Source organism: Psittacula echo (assembly GCF_963264785.1).
Source record: "Psittacula echo genome assembly, chromosome: 5".
In the NCBI taxonomy this organism is placed as follows: Eukaryota; Metazoa; Chordata; class Aves; order Psittaciformes; family Psittacidae; genus Psittacula; species Psittacula echo.
The window spans coordinates 21,688,801-21,712,233 of record NC_137739.1 but is presented as its reverse complement, the minus strand read 5'-3'; positions in this window follow the sequence as shown (position 1 = coordinate 21,712,233).

The window sequence follows — 23,433 nt, the reverse complement described above, 5'->3', positions numbered from 1 at the left end:
GCAAAGAATACTGTAAAGACAGTTTGTGAGTTTGCCAATTTTTTTTATAGTCAGTAGTTACCAATTGCTTTCTTCTGTCTAAAGGCAGGTTTTCCTTATGCATGGTGCTGTGGGCTGAGAGTTCATTTCTTGATGACCGATGAAACCGATAAACTGCCAGTGTCACAGAATCACAGAATCCCAAAGGTTGGAAGGGATCTCAAAAGATCATCTAGTCCAACCCCCCTGCAAGAGCAGGGTAACCTAGAGTACATCACAAGGGAACTTGTCCAGCCTGGCCTTGAATATCTCCAATGTAGGAGACTCCACAGCCCCCCTGGGCAACCTGTTCCAGTGCTCTGTCACTCTCACAGTAAAGAAGTTTTTCCTCTCCTTCCAACTCTCCCTGCCTGACTGCAGCAGCTTTTGAGAAGCATAAAGTGCCTTACCTTAGCTGATTCCAAGTGATTACCACAATCAGTCTTGGGGAAAAAGGCAACATCCGGAAATACAGTGATATAATTGTCTGAGCTGTTTAATTTTTACTCTCAAGTCTGTCATCTCTCTTAATTGCAATGAAATGATGTGTATTTCAAGCATAGAGAACTTTCGAAGTTATCTAATTCGCTAGAGAGCTGAAGATGCTCACAAAGGGCTTAAAATTGTTTCTCATCACAAAAATGCTCTTTAGATGGCTTGCTCCCAGTGCAAGTACATTCAGTTCTCCAGGAATCCTTTTCCTGAATCTCTGTGATGCTATAACATCATAATGATCCCATCCCTTTTTGATTATAGATTTAATACACTGCTACACTGAGTCCAAGATATGTTGAATTCATCACCATCCTAAACTAGACTCGAGATCTGGCCTGGAATTGGTGGCTTCAAAAAGGATTTGGAAGGCCTAAAGGCCTGGGGATGGATTGTTTTCACAGACCCAGTTCTTTACAGCTCTGTCCTCACAGAATAAGCAAGATAACTTGTGATACAAAGTCAAAACCAGTAGTTTAAGGCAACCTGAGGATTATGCTGTCTATGGGCAACCTTCAACCAGCTGCTTAAAGCAGCCTTCCTGTTATTTTTGGTGCATCTGAAATAGGTTATCATATTTGGCAAATAATTACTTGTGTTCAGTTTTTATCAAGTGATGTTTGTAGTCGTATGGATGGAATGTTCTCTACAAGGACTATAAAATACATAGTATGGTTTACATCTAGAATAGCAATGGTTGCACACATAGTAGGTGTGACTTAGAGCAACATGCTCAGGGTGGGTAATAGACATCAGGTGTGCATTGATATTTTTACTGGAGCATGTGAGTAGCAGGTATGTGAATAGCTCTGAGAAAAGAGCTGTTGTATTAAACCCACTTGTCAGTGTAAGGCCTGTCTGGTAATTGACTTGCACAGTCATGAGGTCTTTTAATGGTGACTGAATCATTAATCTCGTTTGTGAAATACATTATTTCAGTTCAAGTGGATATGTAAACTCTCTGGTTTGCTCTGGTTCTAGGGCAAATTTCTCAATTATTTAATCTCATGTTGTTGTAGTCATGAGGCTCTTTCTAATGAAAATTCTGAACCATACCTCCTAAAGATGATTTTTGAACACTTAAACCATGGAGATATTCACTTCTCTGAATGTGGTAGATATTTTTTTAGACATTTGTTATGTTAGGTTCATGGGGAGGAGAGCTTGATTTTAACTGACAAAAAGCAGAATTCCTTGCAAAATACTATGAATTATTATACAGTTATATGAAATGAATGATTTGGTGCTGTCACCTTTTAGGTAAATCTCAATCTTGTTAAATCCAATGCTGTCTTCTATATGGCAGAAACTTCCAGTTGCTGTCTTGGTAAAGTGGAAACTTCTCAGAATTATACTGCTATAGTGTAAACTGTAGCATGAAAATGAATGTGGTGATTATATCTCCTGTTGTAAAGCATTCTGTCAAAGGCTGCACCTTATTCCTTGCCTATGGTTGTAATTGCAATGTGAATAAACCCTTTAAATGTAACAGTAACATTTCCTGACTGCACCATGATGCTTTGGCTGTTAGAGGCTGTCATGGGGAAGCACTTGGGCACCAGAGTTACATAAAATCTTTTCTATTTAAAGTCTTGAAGCTCTGCATAACTGTCATACACGTGATGACCTTTCTTTCTATTGCTGGATAACAGCAACTGAACTTTAACAGTCTGTGTGGAACACCTCTGTTTGCTTGTTCATTCACCTTTCTGTGCACTAAAAAATACCTCTCTGAGTTCAACTGCACAAATTATCTGGAAGAAAATTTGTTCCTGGGTGACCACAGTTCATGTCTTCTGTATCTGAGTGGCTGTAAGTGACTGGAATACAGCATCTAGCCTGAGCTGTGAGTCATGTTCTCTTGGGCTTATTGTCACTATGAACACATGCTTTTCATGGCCTGTCATGCCATATATCTTTTTATTCTGTGCTTAAAATTAACAGCACTTTGAAGTTTGCAGGGAAAATTTTTGGCAGTATTGAAAGTAGTGTTCTTGACTTATGCTACTCTGACCTGATTTAGCACAGAAGGAAATCTAATAGCTGCTGATTTTCTCCTGGGGATGCATGACCTCTGTGTCTGTTTTGTCTTGAAGCTTTGACTATGTTGAGTGAAAGGCTTAATAGCACTTTGGTTAACAGGCTTGGAAAGAGCAAGAGTGGGTTAGCTGGGTGGCAGCTGATCACCTGAGTTGGGTAAAGACTTCCCCGTATGACTCAAGAAGAACGTTCCTGGCTAGGATGAGTGTTACCAGGGGGCTGGGTGACTTTGCTAATGATGGGATTCTGCATTGCTCCTGGTTTAATTACTGTAGTTGCACTGAAGCACTTTATACCTTGTCTTTACCCCTAGGACAGAATGAACTGCAAGCCTAGGAGGAAAATAAAGCAAAAGTATAATGAAGGTGTGGGTGTTCATATATATAAAGCAGGGACTCCATATCAAATAACCCTGAGGGAAAGCTAACCATTCCCAGGCAGAGGTGTGGTGGGAACTCAGATAAAGGTTTGTACATAGCCTGCAGGAAGAAAAGATTCAGACTAAAATCTATTCTGTTTAAATTAATTGCAGTCTTGCACCCTGCAGTGCTGTGGCAGGCTCCTGGCTCCATACGCCAGGACAGAGACCTACTTCTAGGTAGACCCCAGTGGAACTGTCAGGGAAGGAGTGCTCCATGCAACAGAGCATAGCATCATGTCAGCATTTATGTGTCATCTTTTCAAGAATACCAAGTTGTGCTTGTTCCCTTACACTAGTCTTTCCTCAGCCTGTGTGTGCATTTCAGTGAGACCAGAGGAATTGCATCTCCTTATGTTTAAAGCCCATGCTCTGGGATTTGCTTGCAATATATTGATCTTCCCTATCAAAGACTGTGCCTAAAAAGAGGGGAATAGAAAATGAAGCCTTGCAATAAATTTCTGTGAATGTCCGTTTTATGCATTGATTAAGACTATTCAGCTATTCTGAGAATATCCATACCCTGAGGAAAAGAGAACAGGCTGCCTCCTCTCACCCATTCCTACAGTTTCGTAGAACGCTTTCCTTTAATCATGTCTTAAATAAATAAACAATATATCTATGAAACACTCCAGATACTGAGAACCGCATTGTAATGCAGTAATTTAGGACGTGGAGCAATAGCAGTTGTTTCTCCTGCTTCCTATTAAACTAATTGTTACCAGTCCTCACAGGATCTTATTATCTTCAGGTGGGGCAGGGAAAGAAGTATCTGAAAGAGCTTCTTTGGGTATTACATTTCCATTTTTTTGAGTGTAGACACTGCTCACTCAGATCTGACCAGAGTTCTTTTAATCAGTATCTTATCATCAGGCCTCAAGTTATTGACCAGTATGAAATACAGAAGGGTTTTATGAATGGAGAGAGCCACATAATGATTTAGTTGTTCAAGTTGAGAAATTACGTGAAGCTGCTGAACTGGAATTGCAATAATCCAGGACATGCAGAATTTCCTGGTCTCATTAACACTGAGGTTCATTGTATTAGGACGCACAAAGCTTGGGTCAACAGTTTTTATCTCTAACAGAGGAGAAAGAGATTCAGTGATCTGTTTGTCTAACAAAAAATCATTTAAAAATTAAATCAAATGCCAGTGGTTAGTGTTTAGGAAATGTTTTTGGCAAATGAGAGGTCATGGTTCAATTCATGGGAATCAAGCAGAGAGAGGGGGAAATGAGTTTGATCTTCAGCAGTTCAGGCGACCACCAACTAAGGGGGTATTTGGGGTTGAGGCACATGTGCTCCTTCCTTTTAAGTCTGTTTCATTGTCAATAATAAATTATCAAGGCAACTGTGGATTTTTAACAAAGAATATGTGCCTTTTTACAGTGATGTATTTAATGCTGTTTAAGAAGTTGCAAATTCTAACTTTATTCCATAACCTAAGCATTTAAAATAGATCAGTATCAACATGAAAAAGTGGGATTTCCTTCCTTCTCACTGTCCATCATCTTCATTCTTCCAGAACGCTATAGAGCAGCAGTTCCTAACCTATTGTCACCAGTGGAGTAATTATTGTTCTGAAGTTTAAAAAATACAACCAGTGAAAATTCATTTGGGGTTGGGTATTCAGTTGCTGCAGGACAGATGTAGAACACCTACTGCAGTTGCTGCTGGTAGAGTTGCAATGGCAAAAACCCCATAGGAAGTGAAGGTATTTCACTGGGATACAGGTCCCCTAAGTTTAGGATTTGATGGGTTAGAGGAGAGACTTGAAAGTGCATTTCTTCATACCTGTGTCAGTGTTTTCATCACAGAATTGATAAATGAAGTGAGCAGTTCTTGTTTTTAATAGCTTTGCCAACTAAACCTTCAATTTTCTTTACCTTTTTACAATGGACTGAAAAGAATGTCTTTTATGGAATGTGGCATTTGAAGCACAAACATTTTGGTCTTTGTTTTATCAGAAGAAAATAACAAATGTAAAATTTCCTTTGAATGGGACTAATTTTGTTTGTTTATTGGGTCATCAGCCATACCAAAATACCAACATTTCATGAAACCCCATTCATATTAGTGTGGTGTAAAAATATAACACATTCCCGTAATACCTTCTAGAAAGACCTTGATGCATTAGTTGAAACTTAAAGGAGTTAAAGAAGCTCCAAGCTTTTGTTTTAATCTATTCAAATGCTCCAGCATGTATTTAAAGTGTTGAAATTCGAATGCCTATACATTGTGACATACAAGCGGATGTGCGGAGTTGGTGCACCTAGTGAGCTCCACTGCATTTGATGGTGCTCAGGAAAGAGAAAAAGAACATAGTAATAGTGATACTATTTCAGAATGCTCTTCTGAGCCAGAGAAACAAGAAGGATTTGAATTTCTCTTTTGCAGATGTTTCCACTCATTATTTTTGAGCACATGCAAACCCTTAGCTTCAGCTCTGCCCTATGGTAAGGAATTCCCCAGCTTAAACACACTGTGAAGAAATATCTCCTTTTGTTCACCTTAAATTTGTCACCTGCAAGTTTTATTTGTTGTTCTTAGTTCCTGCATTCCTACAGGGAGTCATTGTTTGCTGTTTACCTTTTCCATGCCAGTCATGATTTTAGAGATCTTAACCACATGTCCCTCATAACTACCTGTTTTCCAAGCTGAAGATTCCTAAGCCATTATGTTGTTCACTGTGAGGAAGCCATTCTGTACCCTTGATTGTGATTGTTACTTTAATTTTTCCATTCTACATTTTATAAGATGGGGAAATCAAAACTGAAGAATTTGACCTGTGGGCACATCATAGACTACTTAGATGGGAACGTTTTTCCCTAGTATCTGCCATCTGTTTGTTCTCTGACTATACTGGTAGACTTCTAGTGCCTGCATTATGGCTGATGTTCTGGAACGAATTCACTACCATTTGGTGAGTTACTCAGTAGGTTCTTCCTATTGTTTACCCTAAATAGCCTTGTTCATCTCTGTTTCCTACTCCAGTTTCCTCTGGTAATAATCTACACACATGCACTTGGCCAGGCTACCTAAAAAAAGAACTAGTCCCCCTGTGAACTTCGGTGTTTGCTGTACGGAGGCATTTATCTACAACTAAAAAAATGCCTAAACCTGTGGGACTAACCTATCATGTATCAAACATTATACTGCTTTCTTCACTTTTTCCCTTCATAAAACCTCTTCTAGCTATGCTATTTGTGCATGTTCCCTACAGCAGGCATCTTGCCTCCTTCTTTAGCCCTGCAGCTGCAAAACAATCAAATAATATGTAAACTAAAAGGATAATTAAGATGGGCTAATGCAATTCTGATATATGGTACTAAATAAATTAACATTTTCTAACTAAAAATGATGGCATGAACACCATTTCTGTTCTGTGCCCTTTGCTTGCCAGCACTGGTATTAGTTTTTGCACTTGGAATCATAGAATCTCACAGAATGGTTTGGGTTGGAAGGGACCCTAAAGCTCATCCAGTTCCAACCCCTTGCCACAGGCAGGAACACCTTTCACTAGACCAGGTTGCTCCAAGCCCCACCCAACCTGGCCTTGAACACAATGTGAGTAGAATAATGATCAATCGGTATCACCTTGGTCATCTTGCTCGGATTCATATCAAAAGCTGCTTTCACTGTTAATGTGGATGATTGCCAATGGGAACTGTCTTAAACCCTCAAGCTTGCTTTACATAACTCATTGAGTGTCCGTGCCATCTACCAAGATCCTGACATCAATTTAGAGATTAAAGGATCTATTGTCCATTCAAATCTCATGGTGAAAAACTATTTCTTAATATCATATCTGGCAATTGCTCTTGCAAGCTATATGAGATGTACTTATTTGTTGCTCTTTAAGAAATGTGTCTTGCAAGCAGCTTCCTTGCTCTTACATATGAACTTACAAATGTGCCTTGCAGAAACAATTCTGCTATATAATTGTATTATATTAGTAACTCTATTAAATTTACATCTCTTTGAGGGCAGACTTAGCCTAAAATGAAAAACAACATGACATTCAAATCTGTGCATTCAGACAGCAAGAGCATTTTAAGACCACAAGGAGGAGGGAGAGTGTTACCTTAGCACAAAGTTGCTCACTTGCTCTTTCCTCACCTCCATCTCTCTCTCCCCCTCTCTTCTCCTATAAACCCAGATTGTTCTCTGAAATGTAGTTATGGGATTTTGCTGCAGGCAGCTGGTTGAGTTACAGGTAAATTGCTGCTTTCTTCCATACCTGTCTTTCAGATGAGTTCACATATTACAGTAGATTAAGATAAACAATGGAGGCTATTAATGAGAGACAGGAAGGATGGTGAGAGGAAATCACACATGAAAGCTTTGCTACCTCTTTTTTTCCCACCCTTATCCCTCTTATATTTTGCTGTGGCACAAAGAGCCTAGCAGTAGGTAAGTGGTGAGAATCTTTACTTGATATCAAGCGGACAGTAGATAACTTATTAAAAGTACTCACCACAATGAATAATAATCTCCCCACATAAAAGGTTATCCATTTGACCAACTTCCTAGTAGAGATCTCTATGAACTTGTATGCTTTTCAAATTAAAGTCTTTTGGGAGGAGACTTGTTTGGAATAATTGGGAGGGGCGGGAGAAGGGGAGTAAAAAACGCTAGCCTATTTCAGACACTAGTCTGAAGCATTCTTTAATATTTTTTCACCATTTCTCTGGATAAACATCACGTGAATATTGGTGTATTTGACTTTCTTATAACAGTAACTTAGCCCTCCCCCAATGAAAAGAATTCCTTTGTTTTCATTCTTCATCATGTAGTTGAGTTAGTCTGAATTAAGAATTTAATGAAGGTAACAATTTGAATTGATCTAGGAGTTGTCATTAAAATAGAATCTGACACCTTGCATTGCTCTTCTCCAGTGTGAGAAAACAATTCATCTCATGGTGCATCTAAAAAGATATTTAAGATATTGTCGTGGTTTAAGCCCAGGCTGTAAGTCAGCCACACACCCCTCTGGCTCACTACCCCCCTTTCTTTCCCCCCCTGCTCCCAGAGGGGCGGGGAGGAGAATTGAAAGAATGTAACTCCCACAGGTTGAGATAAGAACAGTCCAGTAACTAAGGTATAACACAAATCACTACTGCTGCCACCAATAACAATAATGATAAGGGAAGAAAGTACAATACCACCCGCTGATACCGAGCCCGACCCAAGCAGAGAACCAGCCCCTCCGGGTAACTCTCAGTTACATCCTGGGCATGACGTGCTGTGGTATGGAATACCTTTTTGGCTAGTTTGGTTCAGGTGTCCTGTCTCTGCTTCCTCCCGGCTTCCCCTCCTCTCTGGCAGAGCATGAGGCTTGGAAAGTCCTTGGTCAGACTAAACATTTGAGCAGTAACTAAAAACATCAGTGTTATCAGCGCTGTTCCCAGGCTGAAAGTCAAAAACACAGTGCTGCACTAGCTACTAAGAAGGAGAAAAAATTACTGCTACTGCTGAACCCAGGACAGATATTTAAGTCAACTGGTTTATAGCAGCTTCCTACTTCATAGAATCATATAATAGGGTCGAAAAGGACCTTAAGATCATCCAGTTCTAACCCCCTACCATGGACAGGAACACCCTACCCTAGATCATGTCGCCCAAAGCTCTGTCCAACCTGACCTTGAACACTGCCAGGGATGGAGCATTTACTACTTCTTTGGGCCACCTATGCCAGCGCCTCACCACCCTCACAGTAAAGAACTTCTTCCTTATATCTAACCTGAACTTCCCTGTTTAAGTTTAAACCCATTACCCCTTATCCTATCGCTACAGTTCCTGATGAAGAGTCCATCCCCAGCATCCTTGTCGTTCCCCTTCAGGTACTGAAAGGCTGCTATGAGATCTCCAAGCAGCTTCTCTTCTCCAGGCTGACCAACCCCAACTTTCTCTACCTGTCTTTATATGGGAGGTGCTTCAGCCCCTGATCATCCTCATGGCCTCCTCTGGACTTACTCCAACAGCTCCATGTCCTTCTTATGTTGAGGACACCAAAAGGTTGTTTTTCAAACATTACTGAATTCTCACAATGGTTTTTTAGGAAGGAAGTTATGAGAGTTATTGATGATGACACAGGAAATCTCTGACAAACTGGGAACATTCTCTAACTCCCATTTTTTTGCAGTGGCCATAAGATATTCTTTCACCCTGCAGTTCCTTTACTAATTGAGGTAATGAAAAATTACTTAGGTGAGAAGTAGATAAGCAAATACTAATAATATACTGTAAATTAAGGCAGAATTCACTCTGAATTCAGAGTGAATAATGTAATCTGCTTTATTAAAAGAACACAACTGAAATCCTGTGGTGATGTTGCAGAGCACCTTACTGATACTCTCTTGAGCAAAGCTGCTTGCAGGACTGAATTGCAGTGGACCCACTGGTAGCTTTTGCTTGATAAGCAAAAATGTTTGTGCTGGTATCTCAGCTTCAGAGTACTACCTTGGAAAATGTGTGTTTGTCAGGGTGAACAGTTGTCACTGGCAAATAAGTTATGTGCTCTGAGTTTGAGAGGATTATCACTTCTCACTTAAAGGGCTGCTTTGAATTTTGAAACATTCTGTGAAGGAGGAAAGTAGATGAATTAAATGCTATAGCCTAAACCCAGCCAAATTTAACATTCATCCAAATCATCCTACTGACCTAAAAGTGCTAGTTGTCAAAAGAATTGCTGTATTATTTTAGTAGGTATTGTGTTAATGAAATCTCCAGAACCAAGACTTGACTGTGTCTAAATTGATGCTATTTGTAGTTTCCCTCCTACCTGTCTGGTCAGCATTTGCATTGCAGGGTGTAACAGTAGGGTTCATGAACTTAGATTTGCACATGAACTCTCCTATGCTCATAGTCCTGTTTTTTTTAGTTTCTTTTTCTCAAAGCAGCATGAAAGCGTTGACAATGTATCTGCTTAGAAATGTCTGTGGGAGAGAGGAGGGGTGCCTAGCAAAATCAGCTGCAACTTCAGAATCCTGCCACAAGCCGGTGGCAAACTGGCAAATGGCCCTTCTCCCCAGTATCCAGGAAGAAGTACTTTGTCATGTGTGGCAGGCTTCGCTAAGTGGTCAGACCAATTAGCTTTTGTCCAAAAAAGCCTATACATATGGAAACAGTGTCGTGCTTGCCTTTAGGGACCTGTTGAAATGAAACCAAGAGGTAATAGTTTCCAGTCATAAAGGAGCCTTACATTCAACTTCATTTTTCTACCCTATGTTACAGTAGCTGAAGTTTATTCACGCTGTTCTTTGGGCACTCAGAGGAAGGAGATCTACATAGCCAGTATTTTAGTGCAGTTATATCTTTTATTCATACTTTTTTTTTTTTGTAATGTTATTATCTATTAATATAGCAAAAAAAATCCTGAAGCAATGTTGTTTTCCTGTTGTGAAGTCTTCTTGTCCTGGCTTAATGAATAAAATCCATACAAACAGGAAAACCAACTTCTATACTTTGGTGCTAGCTTTTGAAAGATGAGGCTAATTTTGGTATTTATGCTCCAAACACAAAAAATTAGGAAAGCTTCATTTTCAGCTATAAGAAAAAAAAAAAAGAAAGAAAAAAGGAGATGTGGGTTAAGAAGTGTAAATGAAAAATAAACCCAAATATTTTTACATCCAGCAAGGGCAACAGTGATAATCAGCTAGTTGTGACTAAAACCATGTGCATTGTGATAATAATTGCAGAGAATATATAATGTAAGCTATAAAAGTAGCATTACACAAATATCCCTAAATTTATAATTGTTTTTGAATGATTGTTTGCTCTTTGGATTTCTCAGTTCTAAGTCTCAAAATTATGAGTCCAAATATTGTATTGCTGTTTGTGGGCAGATTTGAATACTCTGAACAACATGCTTCTTACTTCAAGAGTTTGCAATTTAGAAGACCAAGAGTCAGCAGCTGAGAAGGGCATAGCAGAAAGAATTCACTCCCATTTTGAACAGTGAAGCCAATCGTGTCCTGAGCTGCCTCAAAAATGAGCAGGTGCCCTCTACTCCACTCCGGGGAGATTCCCCCCCCTCCCTGCCAGTCCTATGTCCAGCTCTGGGGACAACAATGCAAAAGGGACATGGAGCTGTTGGAGTGAGTCCGGAGGAGGCCATGGAGATGCTGCGAGGGCTGGAGCAGCTCTGCTCTGGAGACAGGCTGAGAGAGCTGGGCTCGTTCAGCCTGGAGAAGAGAAGGCTCCTTAAGGGAAGACCTTAGAGCAGCTTCCAGTGCCTGAAGGGGCTACTAGGGACAGGACAAGGGGCAATGGCTTTAACTTGACAGAGGGGAGATTGAGATGAGATCTTAGGAATAAGTTCTTTTCTCTGAGGGTGCTGAGGTGCTGGCACAGGTTGCCCAGAGAAGCTGTGTCTGCCCCATCCCTGGCAGTGTTCAAGGCCAGGTTGGACGGAGCTTGAAGCAACTTGGTCTAGTGGAAGTTGTCCCTGCATGTGGCAGGGGATTGGAACTGGATGAGCTTTAAGATCACCTCTTCCAACCCAAACCTTTCTGTGATTCTCTGATTCTATGAGTAGCACACCAGTTACGTTCCTTGCTGACAAATTGCATAAAACTTATGTGATTGACAGTATATCTTAAAGGAAATGTAGATGCTTGGTTGGTTCTTCAGTGTAAATTCGGAGATAATAATACCATTAATAAGAATTCAGCATTCTGAAAGGTTTTTTTCCTAAGATGAGCATTTTATATATATCCTTTTTCCTCTCAGACTAGTGAATGTCTTTTAAAGTTGTGTGATACAATGTGCTAGGTCTTGAGTTCACTATCAGTAGTTCTAGTAGCTCAGGCAGCCAGTAGTTCTTTCTGAAAAACACAAGTGTAGAGCTTATGTCTCACCCTAATTTACAGTGGTGAAAAAGAAAATGATGACAAAACTCAAGAAGATGCCTATTAGAGACTTGCATGAAAATTTAATTATCTGAGCCTAAGCCTGTAAACCTGTACAAAGATGTGTTCTGGAGGAGGAATTGAAGCATAGAGATTGTTGGCTGGCTTTTCAAGCTGTCAACCACTTCTCTGCATTTCAGGCCTGGGATGCTTGGGGAAGAAAGCCATGCAGATGTGCTGTTAAGCATCTTTTGTGGCTGGTTGTCTGCAGTTGCATTTACCTGAAAGTGTTGCATAGCCAAAGTGTTCTTCTTATCTAAGGAAAACAAGTTAGAAAAAGCCTGTCACTGTTAACGTCATTCTCATTCACTAGTGGTTTATATTTTTATACATACAATGAATCCCATTTGGCTTTCTGGTTATTAGGAATATGGTAAAAAGTTTGAATCTGTGGTATATTTGTATTCCTTGGATAAGGAATATCTCCAATAGATCTTAAAGAAAGCATAAAGCCTATTTTGGGTTCTCAGTCAGGAACTAAGTCGACCTTAAATGGAGCATAGGCCACAGATTGGCATATAGTTATTAACTGTATACTTAGTAGTAACTAGTACTGGTAGTATTTTACACTCCAAGTACAATTGGAGATGCTAATGGCAGTGATGACTATGGTACATTTACCTGAAGGTCATGGTGGGGTGTGTATGATATAATGAGCTGCGTGAAGGGCATAAGGACCTGCATCCCAGGGAGCATTCTACAAAATCCTGAACACCCAAAATATTCTTCAGTGATTTTATTGATAAGTGGTCTTTAAGGTCCCTTCCAACTCAAACCAGTCTATGATTCTATAATTTCACTATTAAAAAAAGTAGAGCCCACATATTCTATGCGAAGTATGCGAAGCACAAAGATACAAGCCAATAATTAAAAGAAAAGGTCACACCCTTTTAAGGTTTTTTTAGCTACAACCTCTTTCCATAGTAAATGTAAGCATTGTAAAGAGTGAAAATGGTTGTCCTCTCTCTTGAAACTCCTTCCTACAGAGACAAAAGCACGAGTGTCTTACAAGGGCCTCTTCCTTCCCTGCATCTCTGGTTACTTGACAAAGGAGAAATTCATCCTTGTTGGAGACGATTTAGAAGTATAGCAAGCCTTGTGGTGTTAGTGTGCATCAGGCTGAAATCACCTCAGGTACCTCTTCAACATGAGGGACAGAGCTACGAGCATTGCTGGCCAATATGACATAAGCCAGTGCTATGTAGAAAAAGGAGACCACAGTGGCAAAGCTCTCTGAAACTGTTTTTGAGCTTCCCTCTTTCCAATGGAATGAGTCAGTAGTTACCATGAGGTTACTGCAAAAGTCTGTGAGATATTTTTTTGTGGCCAAGTCTCTGGCACCAGTGTAGAATTCAGCTGTTTTTCAAAATGACAGTTCATGTTACCGTGGAACTGAGTATAAAATACCTGTTGGTGCTTGCTCTTATTTTACAAACCCTAAGCTATTTCCGTCACTCAGGCATTGTGGTCCAAATCGTGTGTTTTGGGTTGTCTAAAGGTACCTTATTTATACAATTTAGGATGCTTAGTGTCATGCATACTAATCTTAAAAAAATCCATCAGATATTACCCAGTGGACTAGACAAACTCCTTCAGGGCTGTTCTGGTCCATCAGGTAAATACATTCTTTGGACACATACTAGTGTAAAACGTAAGTTATTTACCCAAGAGATGCTGTTCCAGTATACTAAGCTAATGTGTATTTAGGATTGGGGGTTTTAACAGTTGATTTCTAATTTTTTCAAGCTCTGAAGGCTATAACAATTTTGAAAGACCTGCCATGACCATTTTTTTGAAAAATATACACATTTTCAAAGGTAACGTGTGCCAAACTGCTAACCAGTGTGCTGTTAGTAATATGCATTTATTACTGTGTAGCAACCTCTGGAACCAGGTTCCTAATAAGCCCATATTTTACTCTACGTAATGCTGGCTTTGTTTTGCTGGTAATTGAACAGATGGATTGTTGTTGGTCACTCCCAAGCACTTTGGGTAGTCAGACTAGTGCCAAGTCCCCATGTTAACTCCTCAGTGTTGCTGAAGTCCTTGTGAGAGATCAGAAACTATATAATTGCATGGCGTGCATGATATAAATAGCGTGTTTTCTGCACATAAACCACTTCATCTCTGCATCTGAGGTAGCTGTGTGTTCTTAACTCTGTAGTATTGAGATTTAAGAACTTGTCCAGGTTTAACCAGCTGGTCCTGATGTGGGGATGCAACAAGTTGTTTTCTCAAAGTAAAACTTTCTGGGTTTTCTGTACAATTTTGTCTCACCCCCTCCTATTTTTTAAACAATCTTGAATGCAAGCAAACAACAGACAGCTATCTGTTCATGTCACTGAGCAGGGGCTTTAAAAATCATTTTCTGAAGGCTCCTGAAAACCAATGCAATGGAATATGCCCTCTGAATTTTGATGTCTTTTATTTGAACACTTTCCGTCTGTCTTTACACACCAGATCTGTGCTGATGAACTCACTGAGGTATTTTCAAATGTGGCACCGCAATAGTTTTTCCTGTTTGATTTTGTTGTTGTCTCAACTGCCATCCCTTCCTCTGATTTCTCAACAAAATGAATCCGAACTTATCCCCTCAGCATGCAGCTACATTTGAATGGATAAGCTGCATGGTGCAAGAAGGGGAAGAGGGGCTGTTGTGAGTGTGCTGATGAAGTTTCCCCATAGGAGTGATCACAGAATGGCTATATGATATTATATAGTGCTTAAGCCAGAAGGCCATTAAAATGGGTTGAAAATTCCTCTGTTACATGGTTATCTTTATAACCTAGGCCTATCTGTGGCGGAACCATGGCTTTCATTCACATGCCAACCTTAGACTACAAAAATGACAATACTACACTCATAAAACCCGATTGCTGTGTGCACATGGGGCTCAGCTAAAGCTCAGCACATGGGTCTGGGATTATAGCCTCAGCAGGAAAAAAAAAGTGTGATATTTGCAGAAAACCTGCGGCTGATGAGGGTGTTATGCTGCATGTTCAAAATGTCATTCCAAGCTGGTGATTTATGTTTTGCACACTAACTGAGCGGTCTTTCTCGTGTGTGTTAGTTTGAACCACAATGCATTTTTTCATATGGGAGGAAGCAACAAACTAATAGAGTGAAATTAACCAATCCAAATCATGGTAAATAAAAGTCTCTCTTTCTCTCTTTCTTTCTTTTTAAGACTCAAGAGGCAGCTGGCACTTTCAGGCTTTGTTATATTGAGGAAAGAGAACAGCAAACTGCATGCAGTATAGAGTCAGTGTCATTGAAACTAATGGCATGAATGATCTTACGCTATTGTAGTACGACGGAGATTTACTGTGCTTAGTAGAGAACCCATATTATGGAGAAAAGCATCGATCTACTTCCACATTTTATTCACATCAACGACAAACAAGTTATTCACTACTATGCAGTCACATTCAGTCCCTTAGTGTGTAAGTCACAATGCCTTCCAAGTCCCTCACACTTTACAGCTGTGCAGAGCACCTAGCCAATAGCTACTTGTATCCACTTTATAACCAACAGAAAAGGTTTATTATTAGCCCCTCTTACTTAACCAGTTTGCAGTTTGGACTTGTGTTTGCTGTAGAATTTTAGCCACAGCCTTCGATTCCTTCAATAATATATCCATTAATACAATGTCCTCTCTCTCCCCTATTTTTTCCTGCTAAGCATTAGGTAGGTGGAGGGAAAAGCTGCGACTACATTGCCAGTTTCACTTTTTGCGTCAGATTCTGAAATTTCCATGGCCTAGGCATTCTGCTTCCAAAATCCCAGAACCTGTTTCCTATACAGACAGACAGCATGTAAAAACAGCAGGGTCAGGCTAAAATAAATGGAGATAGAAAAGGCAAGGAGAGATGTTCAGTGCAGTGTGGCTGCTTTGTTCTTGGCTTTATTCTGGATTTTTTGACTACTGCCACCTGCTAGAGTTAAAAAGTAAAGAAAAATCTGTACCTTTGCTATCATAGTGGAGGTGTCATAGTCTCTAAATGTGACACACAAAAAGATTGTAGAAAACATTGTGCTTTAACATGTCATACCAAATCTATAGCTACTTGTTGTCATACAGTTTATACTTACTCTTTGCTTTTCACTTTCTGGTAGGTTGTACTTGTTAGGGAGTACAAGCAAACGGTTTTTTAAATGTTAGTGTTTCATAATATTACATGATTTGTCCCAAAGGAACTGGTGGCCCAGTCAGGAGTGGAATCTGTCTTCTAAACTCCTATTTTCATTCTTAAAGGGCATTCTGTTGAATTCCTGTATCCCCTTGATACAAACTCTGAATGTAGTATGGAATAGATAGAAAAAATATCTCAACGTCCCCATTGCTCTAGGGTAACACTTTATATGCCACATTTCTGAGTTTGTCTTTTTAATGTATAGTTTTGGTTTGTTCTTACAACCCTCTTCTCAAAATGGCATCAAATAACTTCAAGATATTGATTATAAGAATAAGAAAGTTTTTATTTTAGAGCTGGCTCTGTGCTGGGAGCTGAGTGCTGTAATCTCAGCATAAAAAAGACAGGCTGTTGAATTTCTTACACTTAAAAAAAACTATGAATTTGGCTGCTTTGTATTACAAGCAGCAGAATTTCATGATTTGGAAACCCTTGAGGTACATTGGGACTGCAAATGGAGATAGAGGAAAAGAATTTCCAGTCACAGGAAGTAAAGACTGATTACACAATGAACTTACCAAATCATTTAGTAAAGGAAATTAAACCAAGAGAATTCCTGGGAAGTTAGCTCTGGACACATGAAGTGCTTCATGCTTGCTCTTCCTGAGGGAAAGGAGGCTTTGTCCTTTTTGCTCTGCAGGAAGGCAATAGTGTTGGAGCAGAATAAGGTTAAGAATCCGATTTTCCAAAGGATGCCTTCATACCTTTCTTCTCTGATGGAGGCATAAATTGCTGTCAGAGGAGCTGATCCGTGCATGGTATATCCCCAGTTTTCATGGACATGGCTTTTATGCTTAGGCCTGTACTTGAATATAAGCTGGGATTCTGCACACTTTGAAGGTTTGTCTATAAAATGCGAGTATTGTTTTTCTTTTTCCTGAGGCTGGATGTGTTAAACACAATCCAAGCTGATTTTTCAAAACAAAGTTAAGCTCTACGCAGGCTTCTGGGAGGAGACACATGGCACACAAACAGTTGCCTTCAGTTCCGCAACTGGTTTCTGAATCCTGGTTTCCCTTGCTTTTTTATCTTGTCCTTGTCTCAGTTATTCTGTACTATTATATAGTATTAATTCTAATCCAAGTGTTACATGGAAATTGTAATCGGTTAACAGTTTACTCTTGATTACACAATTACTTTTCCTCTTGTTCAGACATTTTCTGTGAATCTTTGTTTTCCCATCTTCACACCTTGGAATTGCAGAAAAACAGGATGGGGAAAAACCTCGAAAGATCTTCTGATTCATCTCTCTTCCCCAAGGCATTATACCTCCATCATTCCTGGCAGATGTTTGCCTCTTTTGCCTTTAAAATCTTCCAGTGAGGGTTGTTCAACCATTTTTTCAAAGCATTGCGTTAACGCTATCAGTTAAAATGAAAAGTCCTTGTGTGTCTGGTTTACTTTAAACCCAGTACTGCAAAGGACTGGTTGTAAATGTGCTGAGGGTTATGACTTAAATGGGACATAAATTGCCTGTAACCTTTGGGCATATAACTGACATTAATCTTTGGAGGGGAGCTCTATGTTGGACTTTAATGAACTCTGCTGTCATGAATCTTTCACAGCTTTTGCTGTCCTTTTAAACATGATAGTTCTTGTCACTTGATTGCAGAAATTAGTTTAATTATAGATTGATGCCAAATGAAACTCAAATACACATTCACAGAGTTTAAATACTAATTCTTACCCACTCAACACAGATTCCTATTTGATAAATGCTTGCTTACAGGAACTGCCAATTTTATAATTCTAGTCTTACTGAGAAACGAGCATATTCTTAGCTTGTGTGTACTTTGTTTTCCATTAATGTGCAATTTGTCGTTAGAAGTGTCCTGTTGCTATTGCGCTCGTAAGATACCTAGCATAAAGAAAACAGGTTTAGTATTTTAAGAACTGTGGGGTGGACTGTCAATCTTCTGCAGCCAACATGTGATACTTATGGTGCTGTGAGTCTTGGGTGTAAATTGACTATTCTGTTAATTTCTGAAAAAGGTAAAATTTGATTGATAGAATCAACCAGGTTGGAAATGACCTTTAAGATCATCAAATTCAACTATTAGCCTAGCACTACCAAGGCCACGACTAAACCATGTCACTAAGGACCTCATCTACATGGTTTGTAAACACTTCCAGGGATGGTGACTCCACCACTGCCCCGGGTAGCCTGTTACAATGCCTGAACACCCTCTCTGTGAAGGAACTGTTCCTAATATCCTGTCTAAACCTCCCCTGCGCAGCTTGAGGCTGTTTCCTCTTGTCCTATCACTTGTTCCTTGAGAGAAGAGAGCAGCCACCTCCTGGCTCCATCCTCTTTTCAGGTAGTTGTAGAGAGCAGTAAGATCATCCCTGAGCTTTCTCTTCTCCAGACTAAACCCGCCCAGGCCCTTCAGCTGTTCCTCATCACACTTGTGCTCCAGGCCCTTCATCAGCTCTGTTGCCCTTCTCTGGACCCACTCCAGCACCTCAATGTCTCTCTTGTAGTGAGTGGCCCAGAACTGAACACAAGATTCAAGACACAGCAAAATTACAATACACACAAAGTGTATTACAATTGCAGCAGATCAGAAATCAGTCACCATTTAAATAGGAAGTTCCTGGGTTTTGTTGATGCTGGGAAATTAAAGAAAATCCATGTTCTGTGAAGCTCTCAGACTTGGTAAGGAAGATAACTAGAGTTTAGGTCTTTATTTTACGGCTTATTGTCATTCAAGATTCCTTTAATGAAATGCTCAAATACTTAAGATTTGTACATATTGTTAAAATTCTACAAAGGCATTTATTTGCTATCAGTTACAAAAGGTGAAAAAATGAGTAACAACTTCATCCTGTGAACTGGCATATTTGAGTATTGGTTTTCTTTTGTAGGTTGCTACAGGTAGATGGTTCCAAATGTTCCATACTCATTTCTCTTACATTTGCTTTCTTTTATGGGGTGCTTTCTGCTTTCCTAAAACTATATTCCTGCTTACTAATTTATTTTCAGAAACTGTTTATTCTTATTCTGTACTTGGAAATGATTGTACATGCGTGCCCCAGAGCTGCCTGTTGTTCACAGTCTTGCTCACACTGCATTTACCTAAGCTGGGTGAAGAATAGAAAATCATGGTTAACAAGATAGGTTTACTCTAGTGTCTGCTAATCCTCGGCTGAGAGAGTCCAGGAGGTCACCTGAAATCCATGCACAATTTTGCTTCTGTTCTCCCTCTGAAAGCTCTGGGTGTGTTCCTGCTTCCTCAGCAGTAGATGAAAGGAGGAGGAGCAGTAAGAGTAGCACATGGGTATTACTCGGCAGTACACATGCTACTTATTTTCTCAGGCTGACACTTAGCAATCTCATGCTATGACACAGCTCAGGAGGGTTCTTTGGATAGAAAGTAACCAAGCAGCAGATCCCTCACTGCTCTTGCATTTTTTATTTTTTTTTTTTGGTTCATGAACCAAAACAGGCTCCTTTGGCTACATAGGGAAAATGGCCCCTCAAAGCATGACTTTGCAGTCATCCTTCTCTCGTGATACAGTCCTGTATTTAACACTGCTTCCAGCTAACCTTCATAAAAATGTATCTATGTTTGTAGAGAAGTAGAGATTTTGCTAAGATATAAAATGCATTTGATGTGCTAAAAGAGTGAAAAATTCTGCAAGCAGCGTGTTGACATATCTTATCTCAGTTGTCAGAAGTGGCTTGTGAAATACAGTGAGATGAAATCCATGCTCTACATATGGACAGTACAGGTGTTTCTTGAACTTATTCTAGCTTCATTAGGCAGCCTTTAGACTCACAGAAGGTACTTGCCATGACAAATGTAAGTAGGTTCTTCCTCATCTTTCAACTTTTTTACTTTATATTTCTCTCAACCATCCAATTCCCCTGTTCTACCCTACTTTGATGGCCTCATTCTGTTGCCTTTCCACACCTGTGGTGGTTATAAACTAACAGGGAAATGAAGTGGTATCTTACAATATCCATGTTTTGTTGTTGTTTCTGACATATTCCCTTAGAGAGTTAGGGAGTATCTGCACACAGAGCATAATACCCTTTCCAAATACTATTGAAGGATGGAAAGCAGTCAGCAGGATAGTGAGTTGAATGGAAGCAACAGAGAAACTAACTGTTAGGCACACAAGTATAAAGCTGAAGTTCCACCAGTGCCAGTTAATGAATTTCTAATACAGGATGCAGAAGATATCCAGGAGAGCCATGCCTGCAGGGAGTGTAGGCCCTAATATACATCAGCAACTTCATCAAAGAAGATGCAGAAACATTTGTGTGTCAAATGAATTGTTAAACCTGGTGGTACCGGTGGAGAAAGAGCTCCTTTACCTTCATCATTTAATTAAAAATGTTCTACTTGAGTAGTTTTTTCTACATAGGAAGTTTGTTCTGCATAGGTAGTTTTTGCTGTGGGCTTTAAGACGTAAAATACTGGCCTCAGTGCATGCGATAACATTGCATCAACAGCGAGCCTGTTCTCCAGTGTGCCCAGGCAGATCTTTCATTCAGGACAAAGGAAATGTGGTTTGTGTTAAAGATATAGTTCAACTTTCATAATAAAGCAAGTTGTGAATGATGAATGAAAGCACTTATTGAGCTGAAAGTACACGCACCAGATTGAGCAATGTTGATCTTTGTGCAACAATCAGCTGAGTAAGAGAAGTAGGGACTGCATTTTTCACTGTCTCGGGTTGACCTTCATTTTGTACTTTTTTTAGCTGCGCATTAACACATCCCATTGTTAGGCAAATGACTGCTGCAATTCTGCCTGTTACTTATGGTGCAAAATTGCATTCACAAAAGGGGAGATGGGGTCCTCTGACAAGATAAGCAGTGGAGTCTGGCTGTATAAATGGTTATGCAATCAACATATGCAATTCTTCATATTTTAATTTAGAGGAACAGATTCCACACTCCCTGGCTGACTCTGAGCCACTTCTCCCTCTTCCCCCCCCCCCCCTTAAATTTTTCAGTTTTTATTACAAAATCAAACACTGTCTTTTTAGTAGATTATTTACCATGAAGAAATATCTTGATTGGAATTGCAGCTGAATCAGATTTTAATTTACAAGGAGTGTTTGAAACAGATTTTCAAATGGCATAGCAACACAAAGGTAATTCACAGAGACGTGTGTTTAAAATAAGGGGCTAGTTTATAAGAAAATCTGGAATGTGGGCTGGAACATGTTCCAGAATTCCACCCTCTTGTCCTGGCTACACAAACAATGTGACCAAGGCCTGCCAAGAGTTGTCATGTTTAAATAGAGAGCGAGAAGGAAAGTGGCAAGAATTCCCTCTGCACCATAATCCCTGCAGCCTTGCTGTTTAGCACTTTGAAGAGAAAGGCGGATACAGGAAGCAAGAATGAGAAGTAGCACACTCCATCTCTGCAATAAACACTGCCTGGGATTCCATCTAATCTGGGAGAATAAACATTTTCAAGGCTTCTCTCTTAACTTTTGATCTCTGTGACTACAGCAGTTAATTTTATTATTTATTTTAGCTATGCCTCACTACTTTCCCAGTGAGTGCTGCCGTGTCAGCTTTGCACATCTTTCACCCCAAGACATAACCTGAAAACCAAATCCTGGGGTCTTTACTCAGCCAAAATCCTATAAACTTTACCAGGATATTGGCTTTAGAAGAACTACTGGGCTTGGCATTGTAACTGCTGCTGAGCTGACAACTAGGGAGAGTTCAAGAGCTTATCACTAAGGTGATGACTGTTGCATAAGGGAGTCTTAACCTATGTTGAGCTAAATTCCTCACAAGGCAGTTTGAATTGATGGGCTTTTATAACCACTCAGTCAGAAATGAATACATAATACCTTGGCATAAGAACGTCCATCCCACCCAGAGGCTGGCAGGTATTCCTCTCTTCTGAGGTAACCAATTTTTTATGAACTGTCTGCCTCATTTCTCACTGAAATGAAGGGTATGGTTTTATGGTCCCCTTTCAAAGTGTTTGTAAGTCCATTGGCTGCCCTTTAGCATTACAAAACCCTGTTTGGGGGATGTAGCAGGAATTCTTTTTGTGGGCTGTGGTAGTGAACATCTCAGTTTTTAGAAAGTTTGATGTTTTCCTGTTCATGCTTTCCAGAAAGATGCACACCACACCACAACTACCCCTTGTCTTCCCGTATGGTAGGTTTGTGATCCACCATGTCCTTCATTGTGTTTTCTATTAGTGTCAAATTCCTTTACAGACAGGGGTGTACTGAAGGGTCGGAAGAGTTACATAGGCAGAAATTGTTAATACAGAGTCTCTCTTGTGAATCAGCAGGGAGCTTCAAGTTTATGTAGGGAATGGTAGGTCTTTCTGTCTTTATATGTACCTCAATTACATGTGTCTTTAGCCTTGCCAGGGGCCTTGAGGTTGTTGCTGTCTTCTAAATATTCACCTTCCTACCACTACTTTTTAATGGAAATACAGGAGACTGAGGAAATCTGAGTCTGTGATAGCTTTTACGCGACTTGTTGTTAGAACAGGTACTTTTGCCTTTGTATTTTCATCTATCTGATGGGCAAACTAGTGGTCAGCTTCTCAAAAGCTATTGCCAGACTGAAGCAACTGATGCTGTAAATTACGAGGCACTGTGTAAAAGGCACTCAGTGTGCTGAGCACAACAGAGCTATTAATCTCCAGGCCAGGTTTTTCAAGGAGCTCAGTTGTTGTCGACTTCCAGTTCAACTGCTGAAGGAAATGCCAAAATAATCAAAACTTCTGCTGGAGGCCGAGTGCCTCAGGAAACCTAGTCATCTGATTTGGAGATACACGTGGGCAATTCAGTTCTTCTGAATATCTGGCCCCATAATGGCTGTATTTAACACTGGCACATCTTTCTTAGACAACTGACTATTTCAAAATTAAATATTTTGAAAGGCTCTGCTTTCATTTTATCCTGAAAAACAATGTTTAAAATACAAGCCTGGAACTATATTTCCTTTTCCTTTTGCTCTCTGTGAGACCATAGTCTCTTATTTATGAGCTGAACAGGCAATTACAGCCTGCAGTTCCCCGCCCAGTCCTACCACTATGCCTGCATCCTGACCTGGGGCGTAGGAAGTAGCTTGTTCTTTATGCCAGATCAGTCCTTGGCCTCTTTCCCCAGCTATCAAGAAACAGTTTTTCTCATGCAATACTGCCAAATAGTAACCAAATTGAAGCAATTAAATGGCTTTGCACACGGATGGTGTGGTAATGACTTTAGATTGTCAAGTGAAAGTCTCCAGAACCCATTAGCAGCATTTTGAAGTAGTTGATACCCCTCCAAAGATTTTTGAAGTGTTTTCTTAGGCAATTGGTTTTGTCTTAGTCTTTCTCTTTTCAGACCAAAGCACAGAACAGTGTTATATGGCCACTGCCAT